The sequence below is a fragment of the Mustela nivalis genome, assembly GCF_964662115.1.
Source record: "Mustela nivalis genome assembly, chromosome: 2".
In the NCBI taxonomy this organism is placed as follows: domain Eukaryota; kingdom Metazoa; phylum Chordata; class Mammalia; order Carnivora; family Mustelidae; genus Mustela; species Mustela nivalis.
In genome coordinates, this window is record NC_139021.1 from 114,049,395 (window position 1) to 114,077,147 (window position 27,753).

Consider the following 27,753-nt stretch of genomic DNA (forward strand, 5'->3'; position numbering starts at 1 on the left):
CTCCCCATTCTACCTAGTTGGTGGGAAGCAGACCTTATTATCCTGATTTTTGGTTGGGGGAGTGTTTTTCAAGTGCTTCCTGGAACTGCCAAGCTTTAGGGTGGCAAAGCATTGTGAGGGTTGGGACTGTGTTGGCCTTGAATCTCCTTTCCATATAGGCAGAAGGAAGCAAGCTCCTTTATGTCTGACAGCAACACTGTTTGGATCCATGTTTTGGGTTTGGGACTTTTCATTAGGCTGCTTATCTTCATATTTGCCCAAATGTCTCAGTGGCCCTCCCCTCTCTGGTACTGCCTTTTTTGCCTGACAGCTGTGTGCTTGAAAGCTCATCTAGCACCCCTTTCCTTTTCCTGTGTCTCCTCCCTGTATGCAAACAAAATCTCTTTCTAGTTGGGGGTGAAAGTGTCACTGAGGTAGCTGAGCCCAAAACAGGTAGGTCACCAAATTACCTGCATTGGAAACAGGAAAAATTGGGGCACCTGGGTGGCTCTGTCAGTTAAGCATCTGCCTTTGGTCTCAGGTCATGATCTCAGGATCCTGGGATTGAGTCCTGCATCAGGCTCCCTGTTCAGTGGGGAGTCTGCTGCTCCGTCTGCCTGCCCACTGATGCTCTCTCTCACTCTCTCTCTCAAATAAATAAATAAAATCTTTAAGAAAAAAAAAAGGAAGCAGGATAAAGTATGAGCCACAATTCAAGAGATACATCAATAGGTGAGGGAATATAAAAGATAAAATAATTAATAATTATACAGAGACACATTGAAATTTGTGCACTTACTGAGTTTTGTCTTTTTTTTTTTTAATTTTTTATTTTTTATAAACATATATTTTTATCCCCAGGGGTACAGGTCTGTGAATCACCAGGTTTACACACTTCACAGCACTCACCAAAGCACATACCCTCCCCAATGTCCATAATCCCACCCCCTTCTCCCAAACCCCCTCCCCCTAGCAACCCTCAGTTTGTTTTGTGAGATTAAGAGTCACTTATGGTTTGTCTCCCTCCCGATCCCATCTTGTTTCATTTATTCTTCTCCTACCCACTTAAGCCTCCATGTTGCATCACCACTTCCTCATATCAGGGAGATCATATGATAGTTGTCTTTCTCTGCTTGACTTATTTCGCTAAGCATGATATGCTCTAGTTCCATCCATGTTGTCGCAAATGGCAAGATTTCATTTCTTTTGATGGCTGCATAGTATTCCATTGTGTATATATACCACATCTTCTTGATCCATTCATCTGCTGATGGACATCTAGGTTCTTTCCAGAGTTTGGCTATTGTGGACATTGCTGCTATAAACATTCGGGTGCACGTGCCCCTTCAGATGACTACGTTTGTATCTTTAGGGTAAATACCCAGTAGTGCAATTGCTGGGTCATAGGGAAGTTCTATTTTCAACATTTTGAGGAACCTCCATGCTGTTTTCCAGAGTGGCTGTACCAGCTTACATTCTGAGTTTTGTCTTTTTAATGTCCCCCTCCCACAAAGCCCCCCAGGTCCAGACATGGTTATCGACTATTTCCTGCCTTCTTTACCTCTATGGTCTCCTTAAATCATTCCCCAAACCCTATGGAGAGTTCGTATCATTCCAACAGTAGACGTGAGAAAATGTGACCCCAGGATGTTCATGACTATTTGGACAGGGCCTGGGGATCAGGTGATCATCTTCTCTCTATTATATTATATCAGCTCTGGCAGACCCTTACAGACTGGATTTGGGGATTTGAGGATGCAACCACCTCCCTGGATTGCTTGGAATTTGGGTGTTCTTCAGATGAAAGAATGGAAGGCCTGTCTGTTCTGCCTTTGTGTGAGGATGACCTGGGCCAGGAGCAAAAGCATCAGAACGTCTGCAGGGTGGGATCCAGAGGATGGTATTTAAAAAACCCTATGGATGTTTCTCTCTGAGGCCATAGTCGAGAATGAGGGCTCTGAAGCAGCAGTTCCCCAGTCTGGACATGCATCAGAATCACCTAGAAGGCTTGTTAAAACCTCGATGGCTGGGACGCACTGGTAGAATTTCTGATTTGGTAGGTTTGGATCAGGGCCCAAGACGTGCATGTCTGTGCTCCCAGGAGATGGGGGATTGCGCAGAAGTAGAGCTGGTCTGGTCTCTTCTTCCCTGCCTGTCAGGCGACAGGGGTTTATGTCTCAGTCTGTTGCATGGCTCCCCGCACGCTGACTTACTCAGCTTGGCTACTGGAACACCACTGGCTGTGGGAATGCTCAACAGCCTGTCAGCATCAGCAGGGTCTTGAAATAAATCAGGCAATGGATTCCATCAGGCCTCGAATAGATTCTAAGGAGCTCATCACTATGGTCAGTAGGAAAATAAATGTCTTTTGAAGGAAATTTACTGTAGTGAAATTTAGTTGTGCTACTGCTTCTATCAATGTTACTTTTCTTGTCTTTTCAAAGCCTCTGCCGTAATTCCTCTTGATCAGTTTGAATGAAGTTACAAAGTTTATGGAGCCAGAACTCAAGAGATGGGGACATGTTTTCAGATGTATCAGGGTAGCAGGGGCAGAGCTGGCAAAAACCAGAAATAAACCAACCGAAACTCAGGACACTCAGTTAAAGTTGAATTTGAGATGAATCATGAATAATTTTTGAAGATAAAAATGTCCTATGTCATACTTGATAGTCCTGGTGATGGGGCAGATATGAGGCTGGGGAGGGCATCGCTGTGGAGAAATGGAACATACTCGTCCATCTCCGCTCACAGACATTTGGGAGAACTTGATCTTGAGGCTTGCCCCTCGAGACCCCAACCGCCATGGGCTATATTGATGAACTGTGGATACCCAAGATCTAAATACAGTCTATACAATTGTGGAGTGACTTCACAGAGGATGCTGATGACTCAGGATCCCAGTCTCTTGTGGTTCGATTCTTCTGGTTGGGTTCTTGTCTAAACCAGTGCTTTGCCACAGAGGGTGACTCTCCTGTCCTCTGTGGCGTTTGGCAGCATCTGGAGACATGTTTGGCTGTTGCCACTGGGAAGGGTGGTGCCACTGGCATCTGGCTGTTTGACACCAGGGGTGCAGCTGAAACATCCCGCAGCACCAGACCACCTCCTACAATAACGAATTTTCTGGCCCCAAACGTTCACGCAACTGAGGTTGAGAAACTCTGGTCCAGATCTGACCCTGCAGGATTTAGCAACTCGTGTCAGATGACTCCAGCATGTTCTGGAGCATCAGGATATTCTACTTTTCTCAGGTTTCGGTCGGGCAGAGAGAATGCCTCCTACCTGCTGTCCTGTAAAGGTATGGGTAGAAGGATTTTGAGATGCTCCCTTGAGATCTTACAAAACGAGAGAAGTGCTGTAGAGGTTCCAGCAAAAGTGTCAGTCCTCTCTTGCCGCCGTTCTCCCCAGCATGGTCTAGATTTGATAACTTTGAAGAGTTCAGGCAGGCTCTGTGAAATTCGGGTGATTAAACTCCGGTAACTTTCCCCCTCTCCAGTGTGGGAGACATCATTTTTGTCTTGACCCTTCGCCTAGGTCTGGCCATCCAGGGCTTGTTTGGAGGAGACGCTGACCAAACACCTATTCGTTATTCTGTGTAGGACAGCTGTTGCTATAATCCTTGCATTCAGAAGGAAGCCGATTGCTAAATCCAGCAACCAGGAGCATTCATGATATCCTGACAATACCTCATGATTTCATTTTGTTACCTCTAATTAACTATAAAGCATTTAAGAGACATACATTCTTATTAAAGACCGAATTAATTCCCACGGCCCTCATGGGAAGCAAAGAAGAGGTGGGTCGTATTCTTCCCACTTGAAGAGGTGATAATTAAGCCCAGAGCCATACACGGACCATGTGGAGAGCTAGGAGGACAGTGCAGTTCCTGACGGTCGTTCTGCTGGTGGCATTGACTCATCACACCCTGATGAGCATCCAGACATAAATGTCCAATTTCAAAACCCTTTTTTATAAAAAAGATTTGTATATTTATGTATTTTGGGAGCAAGAGAAAGAGGGAGGGAGGGGGATAGAGAGAGAGGTGGAGGGAAGGGAAGAGGCAGAAGGAGAGGGAGAGGGAGAATTTCAAGCAGACTCCCTGCCGAGAGGGGAGCCTGATGGGGGGATTCAGTCTCAGAACCCTGAGATCATGACCTGAGCCAGTATCAAGCATCAGACGCTTCACCAACTCACCCAGACGCCCCTCAAAAGCCTTTTTAAATGTACACAGCATATTGTGAAGGGTGGCTGCTAATTAGAGAAGGACGACACAGCAAGGACATTTCCATTTCCAGTAGTTAACCCTTTTTAAACAAAAATGCAGCAACGGAAAAGTGAAAAGGGGAAGAGTATAAATTAAAGTTCAATAAATATTTACTCTGGGCTCCCTGGTGCCAAATCCTGTGCTAGAAACCATGGGAGGTGAAATAGAAATATACATCCTCGAGATATGAGTTCAGATGTAAGTTGTAGACTCAAGACTTACCAGTAAGAAACATACAGATAATTGTAAAACTCATGATATAGCTAACATATGCGCGTGCCAGAATGTGTGTGTGGGGGGGCTGCATTGTTCCGGAAGGCAGAGAGGTTTTTTATGAAAAAAGGTGGAATTGGAGAGGAGCATTGAAATGGTAGTAGAACTGGTTCAAGTGGACAGTAGGAATCTGGAAAAAGAGGATTCCACGAGACAGAAGGGTGAGTGAGTAGAGGTAAGGGTCTTTTTTTTTTTTTTTTAATTTTATTTATTTATTTGACAGAGAGAGATTGAGATCACAAGTAGGCAGAGAGGCAGGCAGAGAGAGGAGGAAGCAGGCTCCCTGCTGAGCAGAGAGCCTGATGCGGCCTCGATCCCAGGACCCTGAGATCATGACCTGAGCTGAAGGCAGAGGCTTTAAACCACTGAGCCACCCAGGCGCCCCATTTTTTTTTTAAGAGTTTCTTTATTTGACAGAGAGACACAGCAAAGTGGAACACAAGCAGGGAGAGAGGGAGAAGCAGGCTTCCCGCCGAGCAGGGAGCCTGATGCGGGGGCTCCATCCCAGTACCCTGGGATCATGACCTGACCCGAAGGCAGATGCGTAATGACTGAGCCACCTAGGGGCCTGAGTTGTCATTCTTGCTACTTTCTGGAAGAGAAATAAACTTAGCAGCTCTCAAATGGTCATTTCCTGTTAGGTGGACAGAAGGCAAAAAAAGCCACAGAGTAAGGAGACAGAGTAAACAAACTCTCAGAAGACAGAAGCAGACTGAGTTCCTGTTAATACCCCAGCCCCTGCTGCCCTCTCGGCCGGAGCTTCAGATGCACCCTTAGTTTACCTCAATGTCTTCGAATAAATTCCAGCTTTTTGTTGACCAACAGCAGACATAAGCCTTTATGGAATCCAGGAATCCTCGCCGTGGGCAAAGGAATGAGCACAGAGGGTTGTGGCTGCCAGATCCAAGCCCCAGGGTTAAAACCTTGGAACTAGCTCTGTCGTCCGCAGCTGGCTTTTCTGGCTAGCCTTGGTTGGGAAACCAAATTGTGGGTTGGCCAGATGAGTTTAAAGGACTGAGGGGGCTGGTGAGGTCTTGTTGCTTCTCAGGCTTTGTGGCTCCAGATTCTTCCCACTGAAACGAATTGCCGTGGACACACAGAAGGCTCCTTGCTTATGGAGCACTATTTGACTTTGACTGCAGCTTGATGAGTCACAGGCACTCCTTAAGTTCTGCGGGACAGAACAACCATATTCTTCATCTGGGTTACCTTCTTCCAAAGGTAGAAGACTCATTCATCTGCAACTAAACCACCCAGGTCAGAATAGTTGTTCTGGCAAATGAACCATTGTCCCCAGTATTTTCTCCTAGTATTATTTTAAACATATTTTAACGACAGATTGTAACTTGGAAGCAATTCATTTTTATTTCATAGCTGTCTTGACAATAATGTAATTTATATTTTATGTGCTTGAGATTCCTAAAATTTAACAATCAATGTGTTGCTTATTAAAATTCTGATAAAAAAAAAAAACTGCACTAATAAAATTCTTTAGTGTTGGTGGGCCAAAGAAAAAAATTGTTATTAAAACTTTTTTCTTTTTTGGTCACAAACAGTAGTTACTTAAGGACCATTAACTCAATTTAATTTCAGGGAGAGCCAACTCAAGTCTCTTCTAGTCACTTCACCCAGAATTTCCTTGTATTGCCTTTGCAATTTCTTCTTAGATTTTTAGGTTATAACTTTCAAAATGGAATAAAGTGGAAATAGTTTTATATCTTGCTTTTCCCCATGTCTTACAGTCTTAAAATTACTCATGGAAACAATTTAGAAAGCTTTTTATTATGAATAACTTCATGCAGAACATTAAGGGTAAAAATTACAATGAGCACTCTAGAAGAACCCCTTACAATCAAGCACTATATATATATATATATATTTTTTTAAAGACTTTATTTGACAGAAATCACAAGTAGGCAGAGAGGCAAACGGGGGAGGTGGGGAAGCAGAGCCTCATGTGGGGCTCGATTCCAGGACCCTGGAATCATGACCTGAGCCAAAGGCAGAAGCTTAACCCACTGAGCCACCCAGGCACCCCAATCAAGCACTGTAAATATTTTGCAAAACTTAAGTTTACCTTTACCTTTTTGGGGGAGGGGGGATATTTTAAAGACTCCTTGACACCGTCTACACCAGATGCTTACTTGAACCGTTTTTTTTTTCCCCCCTGCAAGTCCAAAGTTTAAAGGACACTCCTGCAAAATAGCACCTCTGAGAAACGAGCCAGCAGTTTTCTGGCATTCCTTTAGTCTGAAAAAATTGTCATCACAAGAAAGCAAGGCCTCTTTTCCACCTTAGGTGCAAACTGACGAAAATACCCGGTAGGGCTACTATGACTCACTGAGTTGCCCTCGGTAGACACTCAAAGGCTGCAGTTTAACGGAATTTGAGCTTTTCTTTTTAAGCCGCACGTGACAACTGCACTTTCTTAGCCTCCCAGAGATCGGCGGGGCAGTGGTGGAGGGGTGCAGGAACGCCGCGGTGAGGGCGCACTGAGGCACGCGGCCTCGGTGCGCATCCCCGACCGCCCGCAGGTTTGCAGGGTGCGATTTCCACGCCTCCTCTGTAACGCGAGGCGCCTCCGGCTGGGTTGACAAAAAGCCGTGAAAGGTCGGCCAGAAGCACCTGGAGGGCGTGTTCCTGGGACGGCGGGACCCCAGCCGCAGACTCGGCTTGGCCGGCCCGGGATCTCGCACGGCTAACAGACTCTCGGGGTGGTGGGGGCTGCCCGCGGCCCCCAGGAGCCCCGCGCGCCCGCTCGCCCCCAGGCTCGTCGTCCGGGCTGTCCAGCAGCCGCGGCCTCGCTGCAGACGCTGCCGCCAGCGCCGCCCGCCCCTCCGCAGGCCGCGGGGAAGCTCGGCGGGGCCGCTGGGGAAGTGGGGTCGCCGCCGCGCGGACGCGGACCCCTGCCCCAACTCCCGCCGCTAGGAAAGGCAGAGGCAGTGCGCTTCCGCAGCCCTGCTCTCCGCGTTCCGCTGCCGTGCAGCGGTTCGGCGCCCCCCATGCGGCGGAGGCAGGTGTGGAGCTGTGGCCGCGGAGGGCGTGGCGGGGAGGACGGCGTTGGGCGCGCGCCCCGGGCCCGCCGGCCAGAAGATGGCTGCCCCGAGCGCCGCGGACAGTCACGTGCCCGGGCGCCGCTGCGCGCCCCCTCCCGCGCTGGCCCAGTGTCCGACCCCGCGGCAGGCGCAACCCCGGGCGCCGGTTTATCACGGGGCTACCGCGAGGTCTGGCCGGGGACAGGGGACCCCGCGCCGAAGGCCACCTCTCCCCGCTGCCCACCCCTAGGCCCGGCGCGGGGGTCGGACTCCTGGAGCCGGGGAAACCATCCTGGGGGCGACCTGCACCAGGTCGTGTTACTGGGCATGCGCAGTGCTCCCGTCCCAGGGCGAACCGTCTCCGGGTTTTCCCGAACACTCGGAGCGACGGCGGGGGGTGGGGCCGGGGAGGGGCCGTGCAGCCCCGGTTTCTCCGCTCCCCGCCCAGCCCGGGGCTAGGGCTCGGCTGGGGTCCCCGCAGACGGCCTGATTGTTTGGCGGGTGGGAGTCTGCACAGATCGAGTCTGCCAGGAGCTAACCCCAGTGTTGCAGCCCTCAGGGTCGCAAACTCGTTCCCCCGAGCCCGCCTCCAGGAGGCCGAGTTTGCGCTCCCAGTTCCGACCAGCTCCGGCTCCGCCCCCAGCCGCACGCCGCCAGACCGTAAACCTCGGCTCCCTGCGGGTCTCAGTGACTGACCCCCCACCCCGATCCGCAGCCGGGCCCTTCACCGAGCCCCGGGCTCCTTGAAAGCAAAGTAAGGGGCTAAGTTGCGCTGCCCCTCGGGGGTGCAGCCTGTGCCAGGGTCCCGTCGGGCCCGGCCCGAGGCTCCAGCCGACCCCGCCCGCCCGGCCCGCCCTCCCTTCCCGGGCGCCGCGAACACCCGGAGGAGCGGACTCGCGGCGCGCGGAGATCCGGGCCGGGGTGGGCCGCGGACTGGGCATGCTCGGCAGCCCCGAGGCTCGCTGTGGCAAGTCGGAAGCGTTCGCACCAGCGAGGCAGCGACTGGGCAGCGGCGGCCGCGGGCAGGACGGAGCGGGCAGGGCGGGCCGGGAGGGGCAGACGTCTCCCTCGCGCACGGCGAGCCAGCCGGAGAGCGCGATCCTGCTGCGGAGCCCGGACACTGCCCTGCCCCGGATTTCAGTGCGCGGCAGGGGGCTCGGCAAGCGGAATTCCGGCGGCTGCCGCGACTCCCGTGCAAGTGAGCCTTGGGGCCCGGGGGTGGGGGTGGAGAGCGTCCATCCCCGGGAGCCCATCGGAAGCCGGGAGCGGCGTGCGGGCGGCCCGGGGGCGAGGGGGCGTGAGCGTAGCCCGCGCGGAGCCGCGCGCGTACCTGGCGGGCACTCCCCCCGCGCCGCCTCTCCCGGGGGTGGGCGCGGGGCTCGGAGGGGCGGGCCGCCCGCGGGGCTCGGGAACCTGGTCTGGGCTGTGAGGAAGGCGGGGGCGTCCGTGGGCGCCTCTTAGAGGTGCTGCGTGCGGGCTGCAAGGTTTCCTAGTGCCGGATTGGGGCGAGCGGAGGGTGGCGGGGCGGAAGAGCCGGGGGGGCGGGGGGGTCCGAGGCGCCTCGGCGGGTGGCCCGGCCGGGGTCCGGAGACCCGCTGGGGCCGATCCCAAATCACGGCCCCACCCCCCACGGCCCTGGCGGCGGCGTGACAGTTGGCACCTCCGGGCGAGATCGCAGCCGACCGGCCGCCCAGGGTTTCGGGATTCCCCCCGCCCCCACCCTCTCCGAGGCCCCTCGGCACCTCCGCTACAGTATAACAGGTGGGACCCCTCTCCTGCGGAGCAAGCTGCCCTCCCCAGGCCGCATAACAGTCTGCAGATTCGGGGGCGGCCCCCGCCGGAGGAGCAGCGGGAGTGGGCAAGGCCTGGAGGAGCCATCGGCGCAGCCTGGACTGGACAGTGTCTCCAGGACGCGGCCGTCCCCGCGGTGAGGGGTCGTGCGATACCGAGGCTACTTGTCAAGGGCAGAGTGGCGGCGGTAGCGGCCGTCTCCCCGCACCGTGTCCCCTCCGAGCGGGGCTTGCGGCTGCCGGGGGGCCGGGGAGGGCGTCCTGGTCCAGCCAACGGATTCGGGCTGGCGCGTTCTGGTCAACGCCTGTTTCCTTCCTGGGAGTCGCGAGTAGAAATCCTGGCTGGAGGGAGTGGAAGGGATCCCTGCAGGTGCCGCTCGGATGTTTCTTTTCACCTTCAGGCAGCACAGACTTCATTCGGCGGCACCCGCTTATGAAACCCAGAGCGAAGCCTGCTTTGTGAAAGGGAAGTTCATTTTCCGTGTTAGGGGTCTGCCTGCTATTTTAGCTCCCTAGGCATTTACCTTCCTGGACCTTTCATACTGTTGGGACAGGTGACTCTGCTGTCGGACTAGGGGGTGTTTCTGGTTGGCTGCCTGGCTGTGGAGTGGTAGGCGCCTGTCACCGTGCACTGGGGAGCCCCCCACGCGTCCTGGTCGCGAGGCTTGAACAGGCAGGGAGGACTGAGTGGGCAGAAAGAGAGGAGTGGGACTGGTGACGAAGCAACTCGGGGGGAGTTGCCAGGGGCCGCCCCAACACCCGGGGGGTTGGCACAGGTTTGGGCCTGTGTGGAAGGGGCTGGGGCTGGGCGTTTCTTGGTTGGGGTGCAGGAAATCCATGGGAGAATCCAGGCAAAGGATGGGTCCCTGCCTGGTCAGTGCTCCAGGGGAAGCCCCGGGATGTTTGGTGATTCAGCAGGTGGCAGCCTTCCAGCTCTGAAGCCATCCATGCCTTGGCCCGACCAGCGAGCCTGCCAGCAGAGGCTTATGCCTCCTATTGGAGGCTCCAGCTTGGAGGGAACCTCCAGAAGCTGTCTTCTGCCTGTTTCAGCTCCCTTGCCTTGTCTTGCTGTTTTGTTTGGGTCTTGGAGGCCCTGATCTTTTGGTTTTCTTCATTGTTTCTCTTCAGCCAGGTGGCATGTTTTTGACTCTTGCCAGCTCTGTGACCTGCTGAGTAACAGCTGCCCCCGTGCACAGCTGAAAATGTAGTGAGTTATTAGGCAGCAAATGCTAGTAATCTGGAAAGGCGGGAAAGCTTTCCTTTGGTTCTGCTTCAGAGACTAGAAATTTACATTTTTAATAAAGTAATAAGATGTGTTTCTATAACTCTTCAGTGCCGGTAGTAACCTGCTTAAGATATCAGACGCCATTTTTTTTTTAAAAGAAATTAATTTAAGGGATGGGTTAAATGAACATGAAAGGGACACAGTTACTATGACAGTATCTTTCTCCTTGGAGGCTCTCAAGCATCTTGCACAGGGCCTGCCTTGTAGGTGCTCAAGAAATGCTTACTCAGCTGAATTAAAAACAAACAAACCAGAATTTGGTCATTAAGTGTGGCACTTAGAGAACTTTATTTTCCTGAGTTGGAATGGCCTGTGTGGACCACAGACATTCAATTTTCACTTGAAAACTCAATAGTTTTACTACGCCCCCTCCCCCCACGCCAGGTAAGTCCCTTAATTTTCAAATTGTGGCACATCCTGTATTCGCTGGAAAGGAAAACGGCGTGCTTTGCTCATGTATCTCATGAAAATCTGAAGGACTCCTCCACGGAGCTGTTACATGTTTTTTAAAAAACCGAAATATACTCCTGCTGCACATCAGATACACTTCTATCTGTGAAACTTACTATTTTACACAAAGCATTTCAGGAAGGTTGAATGCCTCAGCCTTTCCAGGCTGGTGAGAAGGGCTGCTGTGGAGCCGCGTTTGGGGAATGAGAGTCCGGGATCATTTGCCTGGCATAAGTTCCCTGTTCTTTGGGCGGATGTGTGAGTGTTGGACCTGCTCAGGCTTCTGCAGCCGTTTAACTTTGTTCTGCTCCTTCCTCCAGTTGTTCCTCTGCTGCTGCTTCCTCTAAAGCCATACTTGCCTGGGCGGGCTCATTGCTTAGAGCTCCCGCCGGAAGGATCTCTTGCGTTGTCTCACACGAGTTCCATCAGTGGTGGTTTTTCTCTTCCGATTGTCCCCTACGCTGTGGCAGCCACTCTGTGGGTTGAACTGTTCTCTGGGCCTTGGGAAAAGCTCTGTCCGGTGTGCCCCTGAGGGGATATGACAGGTGATAGATGGCTTTTTTTTTTAGCCTTTTTTCTTGAATGGAGCTAGAACCAGGCCCATTTTGGAATGCTTGGTGTTAAAGGCTTTGGCCTTTCTGTTCTAGGCCCTTGGTCAGAGATACCAATGGTCAGTTATTGTCTCCGACCACATTCTGAGAGTCGTGGCTGTAAAGTCTCTCACTTGATAAGCTCATCCTGTCCCAGATGACTGGTCCCTCTGGATGTGGGAGCGGGGAAGCAGGGTGGGATGTGGGGGAGGGGAAGGTTAAGAAAGGGGAAGAGAAGGCTTGTGGGCCAGGAGGAGGGGTCCATTTTGTTGCTGACTTCTGGTCTCACTGAAACAGAAGTGAGTGCTGGCCAGAAGCAGGGCTTAGTCTCTCCCCTCCAGAGGTTCTTTTTTACCTCCACAAATAAACTACTCCCTGCTTCCCCCAACAGAGAGACACACAGATACAGAGAGACATGCACACTGAGAAGACACACAGGTGTGGACACACACACCCTTTGCAGAACATCTAGAATCTCAGCCTTTTCATGTGCTAACGTGCAAGAGGGAAACTCCAGGACTCAGGGGACAGGTTGGGTTCTGGGGGCTGAATTCACCCGAGCTTGTCAATCAGAAAGATACCCCCCTGTCTCTGAGTGCTAAAGGGATCTGTCCCCATAGCCACTGTGGAAACGGCTGGGGGCTTCCACTGTGTGCAGAGGCAGGCAAGGGGGCACTCAGAGCTGCTCTTGTGGCTTTTACCTTTCGGACATCGAAGTGCTGGGACTCGGTGTCCATCGGTTTTTGGCACAAGACCTTCTCCTGTGCAAAGCCCTTTTCTTGTCGGACTTTTCCCCTACACTCTACTGCCATTCCTCTCCCCGCCCAAGGAGCCTCCTCTCCTGGCTTGGATATATTCTTAGGTATGTCTGTGTGCTCGTTAAAGATGTTATTTCGTGCCTGTCTTTAGTTTACGTAAGTGGTCCTATGCTTTAGGTTTCACTGGGTTCCTCTTTCATTCAACAGTAAACCTTTTCGTTGTGAAAATCTTCACACATTCATAAAAGTCGAAGAATTTCATTCAAGACTCTGTGAGGTCTGTGTACCTGTGGGCTTATCGGGTGCTTTGCAGTGCCGCTTCTAGTTTTATTACCCGTTTCCCTGGCAAGGGATACTGAGCTCACCTCCACTCTGTGATGTGGTGCGCATCGTGTGTATGTTCTTTCCAAGGTGGACCTGAGGTGGTCTCTAGGGTCATGGTTCTGCAAGTGACCGCACCCAGGAGCAGCGGCAGTGCCTGGACCTGCTGGAAATGCACATTCTGGGGCCCCGGCCTACACCCCAATGAGAAACCCTAGGGGCACACCCCCACCAGCTGGTGTTGTAGAATGCCGGGTCTGGAGACTGCGATACTTGGGACAGTGTGGGACCCACTTTTGCAAGGGCGCATGCCCCGGGGGCGGAGTGGCTGGGTGAAAGGGAGTGAGCACACCTGTTTTTCCTAAATGCTGCCAGATTGTTCTCCGCGTGGGTGCACGAGGGTTCCTGATCCCCCACATACTCGACAGTGGCTGGTATGAGGCCTCTTTCTAATTTTACCCGAATTGCTGGCTAGGGTGAGGGATCTCCTCGTTTTCCTGGGAGCTTGTATCGTGTCTTAGTGAATTTGAGTATCTTTTTAATATGTTTGCTAGCTGTTAGAGTTCCTTACCCGCCGTAGTCTGTTTTTCTGCTGTGCTGGTTTGCAGGTGCTTCTTGCGTATTCTAGAATGTAATTCCCTCCTTCTGTAGGTATGTCAACCTTGTCAGTGGTCACTCTCCTGAATTTTTGTTTTGATGGAGCCCCATTACCTGTTGCTTTATGTGGCGCTGCAGGGGCCTGAAGGTGTTCTTCTGGTCCCGGGCTCACCCGGGTGTTCCCTGCTTTTGTTCCCACGGGAAGGGCTTTGCTGTGTGTGGTTCATTGTCACCCATGGCCTCAAGCAGGGATCCAGGGCCCCGGTCCTCCTTTCCATTTTGTGACCCAGTTTTTCCCACATCATTAAATCCTGTATTTTTTCCTTAATATTTCGGGGGAGACTGTGGAGCCACCTCTGTCATACTTGAGGTTTCCCCCATGTGCACACAAGCCTCTTTTAAAAAAATTGATTAAAGTATAGTTTATATATGGTTAACTACCTCTGTTCTGAGCATACGGTTTGCTGAACTCTGACAGAGTGAAACCACCACAGTCAGGATCCTGAGCATCTCCGTCACCCCGAGCTTCCTGTAGGCCCCCTGGCAGCCCGTCCACACTCGAACCCAGACTCAGGCAGCCCCCTGAGGTGCTTTCTGCTGCTGTAGATGAGTGCTCACGTTTTCGAGAGTTTTCGTAAACGGAGCCACATTTGTATCTGGCTCCTTTCACTCGGCATACTGATTTTTTAAATCTTTAATTTGTGGCAAAATAGATACAGAACGTACTGTTTTTAAGCATACAGGCAGGCAGCATTTGTGCAGTCACAGTCTTGTGAGCCCATCACTGCTCACCAGAACCTTCTCCTCACCCCAGACCGAAAGTCTGTTCCCACTACACTCGCGTAATGATTCTGAGATTCTTCCCAGATTCTTTGTTTCTCTGCCAGATTATTTTGAGGTTCACAGCTTGGCAGGGTGAGCCTCCCCTTTGCTGTTCTTTTTCAGGACTTGGTCCTCGTGGACGTCTGTCCTTCCGTACACTTCTCTGAACGCTTGTCGAGTTCTCCGCAAGTCCTGGAAATGGGACTGGTGCTGGAGTCTCACACGGGGAGAGATGGCACATTTTGTATCTTAATCCTGCAGTTCTATCCGTGAGCATGATTATCTCATCTTTTACAAATGACGTTTTAACAGAACGTAACATTTTCTGTCATGGTGGTTTTTTTGGTTTTGTTTCATATTTACAAAGATAACGAGTTGCTTTGGGTAGTTCCTTAGTCTTAACCTTTCAGGTGGGCAGAGTCGGGGCTTTGGGGATGGACTTTTCTCCATTCCTCAGCCTTGAGTGGCATGGGCCAGGCAGTTACTCACTGTTTGTCCCTGGGGGTGCTTCTTTCTTCGACCTGGACCCCAACAGCCTCCCCCAGGGCCTGCTGAAGGCTCCCAGGGGATAAGGTAGGAGAGGCAGGGCCTACAGATTGTGAAAGAGTCGCCCTTCAGAGCCTGTTGTGTTCGGCCTCCGTTGTGTGCTGGCTTCCAGTAGGTCAACCGAGTGCTTTCATCCCGCCCCTCAGGGTTGACAAGTGTCAGCAGAGCGGAGCGAAGCCAACCATTGAACTGTGTAACTCTTGCCAGGTCCACACAAGCAACTCTCGTGGGGTTTCACAGAAAGGGTGGTTACTTCTAAAGACTTCGGCAGTCCCCTGGGGGAGAAACAATTAGAGAACTTGGTGTCATAGACGGTCTGTAATCAGGGGTTAAGTGGTGTGGCAGGGGAGTTGGGAGAAGAGGGAAATGCTGCTCTGTGAGTTTTCACTTGACTCGGGTGGAATCAGATTAGAGGAGAGAGAAGGAGGGAGAAACCAAGTATAGTTAGCTAGCGTTTCTGTCTAGGGCTTGGAGGGCCAGAGTATTCAACCCTGTGGCCATGGGTGTGGGCCTAATTTTAAGTGTCTCAGGATGATTGCTTTGGGAAAAGCTGTAACAAGGGGGTAGTAGATGCTCAGCTAACTAGGAGCTTTGTGTCGTGTAGTACAGTTGTTAGGAACCCTGACTGGAGCCTGAGTGTGTGCATTCAGGTCTTGGCCTTACCATTTAGGAGCTGCGGGACCTGAGGCATGTTATGTGAATCTTCTGTGCCTCAGTTTCCCTGACCCTCATCGTTGGGTGTCATAACCTCAGACACCTCAGCATGTCCTTGTGAGGACTGCACTTGTCGGGGGCTTAGAGCCGGGCACAAGGTCATCACCATTGGAATGCGAGTCACTCTTAGGACTCCTGCCGTTCATTTCGTTGCATTCCTCCTGCGTCTCCCTTGACGTGCATCGGGCCTTATGCCCAGGGTTGGGTGGCTTTTGTCGGGAAGAGCCTGTGAGGGCACAGGTGCACAGAGGGGACTCTCTCTTTGTTTCCAGGCTCGTGGTGGGCATGCGGATTGTAAATGAGACGAATGACTCCTTGGCGGATTATGGAACCGTATGCGGTCTTGGCGGGCCCAGCGGATCCTCCATCGGGGCTGCGGGACAGGGAAGGCAAACATCAGACGGTTAATACCCCTTTTGGTGAAGGGGTATTAATCATAGGGATTCATGTTCATGGAGGTCTCACTGCATGGTCGGAGACCCCCTAAGCCATTGTGCCTTACGACCGTCCTCGGAGATGGAGATTCTTTCATTTCTGTTTCAGACCTGAGGACAGGCAGGCACGAGGAATTTGCCTACAGAGTAGGAGAAATGCCCCACGGGATCATAATGTTCGGGGCCTTTGCCTGTTGCCAGCGTAGGTGTGTTGGTGGGTAACCGTCATAGGTAAGCGTGGTGACAATGCGGGTTAGCCCAGCAGGGTGTTCCTGTGACCTGGAAGTTTACCAGCCCAGGCGGGAGATTCTCGAGTGTCACAAGCATGAGGAGCACCTGGAGGTTTGTTACAGACACCTGGGAAGTGGCCATGATGTGATGTGTTCACGGACACTGTGGCTGGCCTGGGACCACTCTTGGAGAGCCCCTGCCCTCAGAAACACTAGTGTCCATGAGGGGCCACATGCTCCTGCTTCTAGTCCCGGTTGGGTGGGATGGTTTCAGATGCAGAAGTTTTGAATCCTTTCCCCGTCATGCAGTAAAGACCCAACGCACATGGTCATGTTTATCTACGCCAGTGGAAAGGTTCTGAGCCAGTGCAGGGTCGGAATTTGCTTTCTGCCCTTGCCCGTGTTTCTGACAGGGGCCCAAATGGGTGATACCCCAGGGTGGGGAGAAAATTCAGGAGTGCAGTTTGAGAATCGTTAGTGCAAAGTGCCCTGTCGTGCTTCCCTTCTTAGGGAGATGCCCTGATGTGTTTTGCTATTTTCCACCTTGCTCACTCCCTGACAGAGGCACAAAAAGGCTTTGTCCCATCATCTATCATTTGGAAAGATGAGGCACAGAGAAATTAGAAGTGTGTAAAGATATCCTGACAGTAGAGAGGCTGAAGATCGTCTTATTTGAGCTAATTGTAGTAGAAAACTATATGGAGGAAGGAACTTAAAAAAAGGAAGAAAAAGACAGGGCTGTGCCCCTTCCCCAGCGGTGGTGAGGTCAGGTGTGTCCACGTGTCATGCATGCCCAGTGCACAAAGCCCCCAGAAGGAGAAATGGCGTTCGAATTGCCAGAGTTTTTCATTTGGCAACGGAGGCTGTGTTTCCTCCATGAGAACCATGTCCATGGAATGAGACATACTGAGATCTGAAAGATTTTATAGGAAATGGGAACTTCGATTCTAACTCAGAGGAGAACTCATGAGTAGATTGTCTTTTGGGGGAAGACCTTTCCCTATGCTGGTTGTCGAGGCGTTCCCATGACCTTGCGATGGAGGATTGTTCGGGGAGGGATGGCGGCAGGCAGAGGGGATGGGGGATTGGCAGGCGAACACTGGGAGCCATACGAGAGATGTTCTGATGTCAGGTCTCTCTGTAGCCTGGGCTTTATAATGGCAGTAAAGGCACGTTGCGGGTCTGCAGTGGCTGGAACCATATTAATCCTTGTGAAGTGCAGAGACGAGTGAGATGTGGTCTGGGTTCTCGGGGGTGGGGTGGGGTGGGGGGTGGTGGTGGGGCAGATCTGTGCACAGAGAAATGCCATCACCCTGTGACAAAGGCAGCGTGGTACCTGTGGGTGCGGCCCCTGGGGGGGCCAGGTGGGAGGCTGGCCCGAGAGGGTCCCCTGCCAGTGCTCCCTGTGCACTGTAGGGAACAGGTAGCCCAGGTGGCAGGCTAGTGCAGATGGACCTAGAAGTGGGGCAGCTGGGTGTTGTCATCTTCTCTCCCTTGTTTCTGGGGCTGCCGGGTTTAGCCCCATCCCTGAACAGAGGGAGTGTCAGAAGAGGTGGCTGTGCATGGTCAGCCTGCGAAGGGGAACCAGGAACTGGAACTGCGCTTGGAAACTACGTAGGAGGTCATAGGGGACCCTTGACAGTTCGTCTTCTAGAAAATGTGGCTCAATTTTCACTATCTCCTGGAACGTAAAACCTGGAGAAGATGAATGACTATCTTTATGGTGAATCAGTGTTTTAAAGAGAGATTATTAGAAACGAGGTTTTATTTGCCCACAATTTTTGGCAAAGTTCGAAATTCCATTTTCAGTTTGTTTTCAGTGGTTTGCATTTCTCATTCACGTGGTCCTCCCCTCTGCCTTCTCCCTTTCCCCTTCCCGGACACGCTTACAGACACCTGCCAGGCCAGGTGTGCCCAAGCTGTGACCTTGGCCGGCTCTCGCCTCTGCTTCCTCACCTGTGAATGGAGAACTTGGGCTTGCAGACCCTAGTCATCGGCTCCCAGATTGCACAACACCCGAAAGCGTGGCTTTGAGCCCCACGTCACCTGGTGTTTATCATCCTGTTCACAGAAAAGAGTCTCCGTTCAGTGCCTCTTCCTGGTCCCAGTGAGCCGTGTGTCCAGACCACACTGTAGCAACAACAGTGGTTGGTGGATTTGTCCCTGTTTATGGTGACCTCCCAGCAGGCTGTCTCTGTTCAAGGTACAAAACATGGATGTTCGGTCCCACTCTGTGAAGTCCGGTGCACTGTGTGAAGCCAGGACCAGCCTGAGATGGTGGGTGGGGTGGGGGCCCCCCTGCCAGGCCGTGTAGATGCTGGGAACGGGGCTCCCCAGAGTCACAGGCTCAGGGAAGGTTCAGAGTAGGGCAGATACGTCCTGGGGGTTTGGGTGGAGAGCAGAGTTTGGCAGAGCAGCTCCCTAAGAAGGTGGGGCACATTGGCTGAGGCGTCCCCCCATCCCAGTAGTGGGGGCAGCCGTGGAGGCCAGAGAAAGAGCAGAGGGCCGCAGTGCTGAGAGCTGTCCCCTCCTGACAGTCGCAGGCTGACGGGCGGCCATCTGATTGGGGCACACGTGTGCGGGGGGCATGAGGAGAAGTGGTCGTGGCTCCTCTGAGTTGTGTGGGCGGGTGGAGGAGGGATGAGGCGCTGGCAGGCTTGGGTGCCGGACAAGCAAGCATCTTGTGTGGGCCGGTGCAGGGCCTTCCGCCGCCGTGGCCCGGGTCTCCGGGTCCCCGGAGACGGATCGAGCAGGTGGGGACAGGTGTGATGGCTGCCGGCGCACTCCTGTGAGGGCGGGACCACTGTCTTGAGCCACCGAGTGGGGGCGCCCGACAATGGGGGCCCCTCCGTGATGAGAACCAGAAAGGCAAGGACCAAGAGCGGATACGGAGAGCGGTTAGGGAGTGCTGGGCGGGCAGTGAGCTCGGTTCTAGGCACCAGGTGTGTCGCGTGAGAGGGGAATCGTGGTCCCTGCATCGCAGGGTGGTCAGGTGGGTCCTCCTGGCCGAGGTGGCAGCCATCCTGGGCTCCCCCTCCCCCTCACAGTCCTGTCGGACAGAGGGAGTGCGGCTTCCCTCCCTGCTCACTGGGTGTTGGGGGCCTTTGCTTGAATTCTGGAGGGCCTCAGTATTCCTGCTGTTTGCCTGCGTGGACTGTTGTCCTTTTGCTTGTGTTTCTCCCTGATCTCATCCCAGAGCCTGTCCCTCTACCCGCTGGCTGTGAGTTCAGTTTCCTTACCCCAGGATCCCAAGTGCACAGGACGTCCCGTCTTTGCCTTTGGCGTCGTCTGTGTGGAGATCCTCACAGGCGGCCCCAGTCTCAGCTGAAGCCTTCAGGGTCATTGACACGGACAAGCAGATGGAGGACAGGTGTGAGCGTAGCAGAGGCTCGGTTCGCAGGGAGCCTTCCAGAGTGGGTCTCACGCAGTCCTCACGTCGGGCAGCCCTGAGCTCGCTGCTGCTCGGAGGTAGAGCTTCAGCGGTGCCTCCACTCGGCGCTGCTGCCGGTTCTCAGGCTGGTGATCTGACATTTGTTTCACGGCCATGCGGTGACACCGGAGTTCCTCTGACAGGATCTACAGAGTTACCAGCCATCGTGCTGGGCTGCGTGCCAAGTTTCCACGGCGCCCTGCATGTGGCCTGCTTTTCCCTTCTCTGATTTTAGAGCCCTAGGCCAGGGGGTGGGAGCTGACAGAGACGTCTCAAGCCCCCTGTGGCCATCTGTGTGAAGGCCCTGGGAGTGCACCCAGTTTCTTGCTGGGGTCCCTGTGTGGGTTTCACCAAACCACTTAAGTCACACTCATCATTTCGGGTGTGTGTCTAAAGTGTTCGTGAAATTCACAAGGAAGACCTCTGAGTGGTCCCTTTTTAAGAACGTGGGTAAGGAGTTAAGACTGTACGATTGAGGGTCATTATTGCTGCCTGTGCCCTTGTTAGAGGGAGTGATATGACCAGACCACTGCAGAGGGGAGGTGGACACCTGCCAGGAGCCAGAAGCCTCTCATGGGTTTGGAGGACTTGACGTTTCTGTGTCGCAGGGGTATGGCAGGGTCCCTTCTTCCTCTGAGGACCTAGAAATAAAGGGACAGAGCCAGCATCGGGGAGGACTGGCCACCTCAGGGAGAAGGCGGGTGGCATGCGTGACATGGCCGCCATGTGGCTCGTTGTCCAAGGAGCCCTTGGAGAAGGTGAGCCCCAGGAGGCAGGTGGGGGACTCTAGGACAGGTGCTTCCCTCCAATGCCTGTGTCTGAGGGGAAGTGGGTCTGGAGAGGACAGTTAGGGCTTTGGCTGTTGCTGTCAGAGGTGCCTGGTTTCGGAGATTCCCCTGTGTGAGAAGTTCATGACCGTTGTCCTTCAAGATCAGGGTGTGGAGGGTCAATCTGGAGAGGGCTGGCATGGATCCTTACATACTTTCCAGGAGTTTATTTTAAGAAGCAATCAGGCCCATCATTCATCCCAGAGCTGTCTACTGGAAAGGTTGGAAACCATATCAAGCACTAGTGCACTGGCTGAACAAATGACGTGTGCCCACACAACAGAGCACTAGGCAACCCTTGAGAACGTTATCTGGAAGAATCCCAGAGAAAGATGTCCTCTGACATTGTTGTGTGCAAGAAGGTCTGTGGTGGGGGCACCTGGGTGGCTCAGTGGGTTAAAGCCTCTTCTCTGCCTTTGGCTCGGGTCATGATCTCAGGGTCCTGGGATCGAGCCCCATGTCGGGCTCTCTGCTCAGCAGGGAGCCTGCTTCCCCCACCCTCTCTCTGCCTGCCTCTCTATCTATTTGTGATCTCTGTCAAGATACGCTGTTCCGAAAGTCCTGGTTGGTGGCTGCTGTGGGCCAGGCGGCCCGGCCAGGAGGGTGTGCATATGGTCCCCACCCTCAGCAAGCCTGTGGTCCACTGGGGATGAGTGGAGCCTTGCTGAATTTCTCATAAAGAAGTGTTAAAATACTCGCAGAGGACTGTGCAGAGAATGCCTTGTAACGGGCAGTTTGATCCCATAAAGTCTGATCCACTGTCTGTCTGCTTGTTCCTGGCTGCATCCCTGACCCAGAGCCACCGATTTTCCAGAAAGTCAGAAGGCAGTCATCGCACTGTCTTCCTGCCCGTGCCTACTCTTGAACTTCTGCAGCCGCCTTTTCCCCACACTGTGCCAGGCTCTGTGGGTGGAAAGGGAGGATGGCACATGGTTTTGAGGGGGGGGTGCCCCTGCTCTCCTTGGCTTCTGTTCTCCGTGTCGGTTGCCTTCTCGCCTTTGGTTGCTCACCGTCACCTCTCTCGGGCCCCATGTCGCTCCAAGTCTTTGCCTCTGACATTTGATTGTTTGTGGTGTTGGCAGCCGTGTGGAGTAGAGCTCCAGTCTTAGAAATCACCTGGTTTAAATCCTTTCTCGGAGCTTGGTGGGATGTGGATCAGAATCGGGGTGTCCAGACTCCTTGTGGCCTCTTAGCCATGTCCCCTCCAGTCACCATGGGGATGGCTCTTCCACACAGACGTGACTCTGCAGTTAAAAACCAGTCTGTAGTTCCCATTGCTGGCCGTATGGAGCTGCATCCAAGGTTGGGGAGGCTGGGGCTCTGCTCTCAGGGGCGGCTCTCCGGGGAGGGGAGCTGGGGATGGACCTCCTGACAAGGCTGTGTGATGGAATGCCGAGTGAATGTGTTCAGGAAGGCAGTCCGCAGGAGGCCTGGGCTGGGTTGGGTTGCCAGGGGCCCCTCCGAATGGTCCCTTGGGGTCTGGCTGTTGAAGGCTGCTTTGCCTTTGCCTTTTAGGCTAGGCTTGGTTTTCCTTTAGAAAACCTTTCTCCTGCCTTCTCCTCCTCAGCCACCTCTCCCCCACTCTCCCTTTCTCCCTTACTTTTCATCTTTCTTTTCTGCTTAGAAACTGCATAAGCAAAAGAACATCATTCAGAATCCTGTCACCCGTCGATAACCACTGCTAGCATTTTGGTGTGTGACCCTCCCCGTCAGTTTTATATAAATATTGAATGTGTGCTCAATGAACATTGTGGCCGAATGCCAAAAGAGGGAATGGTAACAGGACCTGTGTTGCCAAAAGGAGGTCTCACAGCCTCTAGAATGGGCTTCTGGGATGCAGGGAGAAGTCTGAAGCTTTATGAAAATGATTACAATGTTATTAAGATGATAACAGCACAGGAAACTTAATTTCTTAGTGTGTGGTCTTCATAGTGAAGGTTGGTGGCACAGGGCGGGCAGGGGCTCAGCCAGGGGGGAGGGGACTGCAAGGCTTCATTTGTGTTTTTGGTTTTTGAAGAGTTACTGTTTCGGCCAGCTGTCAGGATAACACACTACGAAGGGGAGGTCTTCTCCGACTTCTCAAACTTTTGTCAGATCACCAGTGTCTCTAACTCCTGGACCTGCCAATTTCCTTGGTGACGGGGGTGCCGCTGTGGAAAGTGGCTATCGTCCCAGCTTTGTGCCGTGCTGGAAAAAGAGGGTACTGGGATAATCTCAGGAGTGGAAGTGAGGTGGTTGCTTTCATACAGATTCTTTGCTGGTAGTTTGGTCCGCGATTGCTGCCTCACACCACCAGTGGAGAGAGCCACGGTCCTGAGGCCATGGCTTTCTAGAAGTGCAGCGTGGAGCGGTGTCATTGGCTTTGGAGATCACAGAATTCCGCTGGCATCTCAACTTGCCCTGCCTGCACACCAGCTGCAGCACCTTCCCTGGACAAGAATGACAGAGTCTGTAGAGACGTAGCCTGTGAGGAATCCTTGTTCTCTCTGGCACCCCAGGCTCCAGCGCGGACCTGGTTCCATTGGCCATCGCGCTCCGTGGGTTCTGCTCTCTGCACTACAGTGTTGGAATTCTCTCCCGGCAGCCCTTTGAGACAGGTCCTGACTAACCAGCCCCTCCAGCCTGTCTGTGACCGTCTCGGGATGTCGCCGTCATGTCATAAGTACATAGGTGCGCCTACGGGTGCGCCTGTAGGTCCTAAGTGCAGGACAGAAGCCCTCGGGTGTCCCGTCATTTGTGTGTGGGTGAGAGAGGTTTTTATTCCGAGAAGGCTCACGATGTTGGGAAATTGGTCTGCCGACACTCACGGTAAATATTCAGAAGAGGCTCATGTTGCTGATGTTGCCACACTGAGTAGTGATGCATGATGACACGCCGATTCAAGGACTCCAGAAGCATCTGCTGTTCACCCTTCCAGATCGAAACCCAATTTTGGCCACACAGCTCTGGGGCATCCTTCAACTTACATAGCTGCGCTGTTTATTTTGTTACTATGGGCGCAAAGCGTCCATTTCTGAGATGTGACTGAATGTGTCCCAAATCTGTAATCTGCTTTGAAAGAGTACAGACATCTTTTGTTTTGTTTTAATTATAGTAAAATATACGTAACCGAAAATGGGCCATTTAAGTATCTTTAAGTGGGTAATTTGTGGCCGTAAGTGGACTCACTTTGTTGAACAGCCCTCACCGCCTTCCGTGTCCAGGACTCCTTCATCCTTGGGAGCTGAGAGTCTGTCCTCGCTTCCGCCCGCCCTGCAGCCACAGCATCCACTCTTTCTCTGTCTGATTTTCTCTGCTCTAGGGACCTCATGTAAGTGGAACCGTACAGCATTTGTCCTTCTGTGTGTGGCTCATTTTCATCTTGAAGTAGGGTTGTTGTTTTTTTTTTTTTTTTAACTTTTATTTATTTGTTAGTGCGCCCCTTACATTAGGTTTATTGGGCTGGAACCCCCATCAGTCAAGGAGGAGATTGCATGAGAGCCGGTGATGCCCGTGAACTTGGCAGCAAGCTTTCCCTGAGGCCTGTTGGCGGCGTTCTTGGAAAATAGCCTGGTGTTTTCACGTCTTTTGTTCCGATCGGTCTTGCCCAGCAGGAGGGAGAACGGGCAGCCGGGCTGGCCCCCCGGCTCAGCCGCTCAGCCTTGGCCGGTACAGTCCTCTCTGGGCGTGCAGATCACGACTTTTGTCCACACTTTGCCAGTCGCTGAGCTCATTCCTGGCGGGGTGGGCTTACCTGTGGAGGGACCGCTGTGTGTTTGGGAGGGGAGCTGAGGTTCTGGGCCTGGGTGCGTGCTCCTACGGGGTATCAGCTCTGGGTGTGCACCTGTATGTAGGGGAGGCTGGGTGGAGCCCGTGGGACGACAGACTGTCCCCCAGCTCTGCTGTGTGCTGCCCGTACCAAGGGGGGCACAGATGTCCTGCAGCCACAGGGCCGGGCACTGTTCTGTGAAGATGCGGGAGACAGAGGTTCGTTTCCTGTCTGTGCTAAGAGAAGGGAAACGTGTTGTACCTTCAGGGGCCTGCAGGAATCCAGTGGGATGACCCGTGGTTTCAGCAGCGTGGACGAGTCTGTTTGTTTGAGGAGAGCGACCTGTCCTTCCGGTTGCCCTCTGCACTGTGGACTCTGTTCAGAGTGGAAGTCTGGGTTTTGCTGTAGGGTCTCTCTTTCTGGTTCATCCTGTTCTAGCATCTGTCATGATCTTTTTAGTGAGGGGTGTGTTTGTGGGTTGCAGAGTTGTGGAGTGGATTTAAAATAAGCCTTGATTTAAACTTTGTTTCTTTTTTAGAGATTTTATTCATTTGTTTTTTGAGAGGGGACGAGGGAGGAGCAGAGGGAGAAGTCTTGACATGGGGCTCTATCCCAGGGTCCCCGCATCATGAACTGAGAAGCTTCACCAACAGAGCCACCCAGGCGCCCCCCGGCCTTGATTGAAATACGGGGCTGGGAGCAAATAACTGGCATGTTTGATACTCTGCCCTATTATTACGTGTTTAATGAGACACTGGCAGTCAAATATTCTACTTCAGAAAATAACCACAAAGCCGTCTGCATCAGTGTTTTTGTCCAACATGCTACAGATCATCAGCAATAGGTGTCTGGGGAGAAAGACAATTCGGGGCGCTTTTGTACCCCGAACATTCAGGACACCGCTAATGAACACGCTGCCTCAGATCCCCAGGCAGACAGTTTACAGCAGAAGTCTGCCTTCCGTTCTGTGCCTGACAGCTGAAGGTGGCGTAGGACGTGCTCTGTTACCGCTGTCCATACATCGTCGTCTTGGTTCCCTTCCGTTGGCGAGAGCATGGCAGAGACGTGGGCCTCCTGCCTGTGTGTCCCCTGATGGGCCGGGGACACCAGTGATCCCTGATGTGGAAAGCGGGCCCCACTCTCGAGGAGGTTTAGATCAAGAGAGGAAAATGGCAAATGCCCCCGGACTGTTGATGCCTGCGTTGTGCAGGCAAAGGGAGCGGTCCCATCTCTTCCAGCTGGGAGAGGGCTCCGTTACTGGGTTTGGGTTCAAAAGGTTCCTTACTGTCTGGGAGGCATGGTCAGAGCAGTTGAGCGCCTAAAACTTAGACTGCGTTGGGGAGCGATCGGGGAAGTATGGAGCGTTTTCCGAAGCAGGGTTCTGCCGGGAGAACAAAACCCTGAGGGCTCAGAAGTAAAACCCGACCTTTTCTGACCGACCTGTACTTTGTTTCCAGAATGGCTAAGCCCCCTGCTGGGATGAACAGTGGCATGTATTTCAAGTTTTATGATCTTCTCTTCTGAAAATTCAGTAAATAAAATCTCACCCTGCTCACACGTGCTCTCGCCTGTCCTGTTCCTCTGTCTTGGCGGAGAACACACATTTTGCACACTGTTCACAGTAACACATGATTAAAGATAAAAAGTATTAGAAATTGACTTCAAGAACTCACTTTTCTGGTCTCATGGGTTTGTTGCCAGTTGCATCTCTAAGGCCCCTTCAAATTCTATGGCCGTTTGATTTAGAACATTCATGCGGTATTTATTTTGGGACTCTAGAGGATCGCACAATTAATTTTCTTTACCGGTTGGTTTTCCTTATTACCTTAACATTTGGAGGTACTGTTTCTGAGACTGAATATCGTAAGATTGTGATTTCATGGATTTTTTTTTTTTTTTTTTTTGGCTTGCTGAACTAGTTGGTGGAGATTTTGTCAGATTCGCTCCTTTGTGTGATGCCAAAGTTTATGGAAAATAAGTGAGAGAACACGAGGCCCTGGGCAGCATACATCATGGAGGATGGTTTATTGCTGGAGATGGGTTTGGGTGCCTGCACGGCCACCACCGGTGATGGGGCGGGGAGAAAAGTGCCTGTCTCTTGCGGGTTTGTTACGGCATTGGGTCTGTGGATGCCAGCACGTGTAGAGAACATGGTAGTGCCTATTAACTTCTTCATAGGTAGGGCTTCTTAAGAAGGTAGGGCTTCTTTCTGAGGCCAGAAAGTAATAGAAAGTGGCTATGGGGGCACCTGGCTGGCTCAGTCGGTGGAGCACATGGCTCTTGATCTTGGGGTTGTGAGTTCGAGCCCCATGTTGGGGGTAAAGTTTACTCGAAAAAAATACAATCTCTTTCTTTATTTAAAAAAAAAAAAAGAAAGTGGTTAAGTCATCCTCTTATTTTCTTTCATTATTTACTGCTACAGAGGATTTGGTGGTAGCACGAGGGACTGGTGGACGGGAAACCTCATTCTGGTTTTCTATTGCATTCATATCATCTGAGTTTATGCATTTCCATCTTTTGTTCTGGTTGCTTTTATACCTGTGGAGCACGATGTGAAAAACACAACATCCCAAGAAGATTTTCTCTGTCTAGAGCCTTTGCAAATGAATCAGTCTGACCAGCCAGTTCTTTGTGCACAGAGTACTGTGGCCTGACATTGATTTTTTTCCCCTCAGTTTTAGATGTTTTTATTATGAAATATTTTACACCTGTAGAAAAACACAAGAGAATAATTTAATGAACATGTAGACCTAAACCCTCAGTTTTATCAAATATTTTGTATATTTGATGTGTTTTGGGGAGTGTGTATATGTGCATAATTTCTTTTTTAAAAAAACACCCAATTTCCACAGGACTGGAAGTTCAGGGGCTGTGGAGTCTGGTTCTCTGCTCTCTGGTGCCTGGGACAGTGGGAAGGGGAGTGGCAGGCTTCGCAGAAACACTGTGTATCCTTCTCCAGTGGCCTGGCCTTCCCGCCTTCCCCTCCTTTCCTCGAGCGGATGTAACAGTATCACAGACAGCTGGCTTTGGAGGAGGGGGAAGTATCTTGTTGGGCCCAGACAGTGATACAATTGTGAGTTAAATGAGGACTGCCCTCAGGGAACTTTTAGGGTCCCTACATAAGGTAGAGCCGATGCATTCAGAAACGGCTCCTGTGGGTACCTCAGTGGCTCAGTGGCTAAGCCTCTGGTCGGCTCAGGTCATGATCCCAGCATCCTGGGATCAAGCCCCACATCAGGCGGATGGGGCTCCCTGCTCAGCAGGAGGCCTATGTCTCCCTCTCTTACTTCACCTGCTTGTGTTCCCTCTATCATTTTCTCTCTGTCAAATAAATAAATAACATCTTTAAAAAAAAGAAGTGGCTCCTGTGGAAAACCAGAACGGCTTCAGGAGCTGTTGGGATGAACTTGGCATGAACTTGAAGACACGGAGATGGGGCAGGTGGGCCAGAGCTCCGCCCTGGGAACGTGGTCCTAGGGATTAGAGTAGGTCGTTCATGGTAGTAGGCACTACCATGTTCTCTACACGTGCTGGGCATCCACAGACCCAATGCCTGGACTCTTCTCAGGAGTAGCAAGAGAAGTCCATGGCCTGAGAGCAGTACCCCTGAGCCCTCACCTTATAGAATCGATAGCTCTAGGCCCTTAATGGACCAGGACAGCA

The 27,753-nt window shown here is 52.4% G+C and overlaps 1 protein-coding gene across 33 annotated transcripts in view; it reads left to right on the plus strand.

Moving 5' to 3' along the window:
* The first annotated feature begins 8,269 nt into the window (after nt 1-8,269).
* The window catches only part of SGMS1 (sphingomyelin synthase 1), a 265,194-nt gene continuing 245,710 nt past the window's right edge, over nt 8,270-27,753 (plus strand). For 18 of the 33 annotated variants that reach the window (XM_082721007.1, XM_082720981.1, XM_082720998.1 and 15 more), the window contains exon 1: nt 8,270-8,746. The gene's annotated coding sequence lies outside the window, so the exon portion shown is untranslated. Of the gene's footprint in view, nt 8,747-18,269; nt 18,289-27,753 lie in introns of those variants that run through there. The other 15 variants (XM_082721030.1, XM_082721005.1, XM_082720984.1 and 12 more) reach the window with 2 other exon arrangements.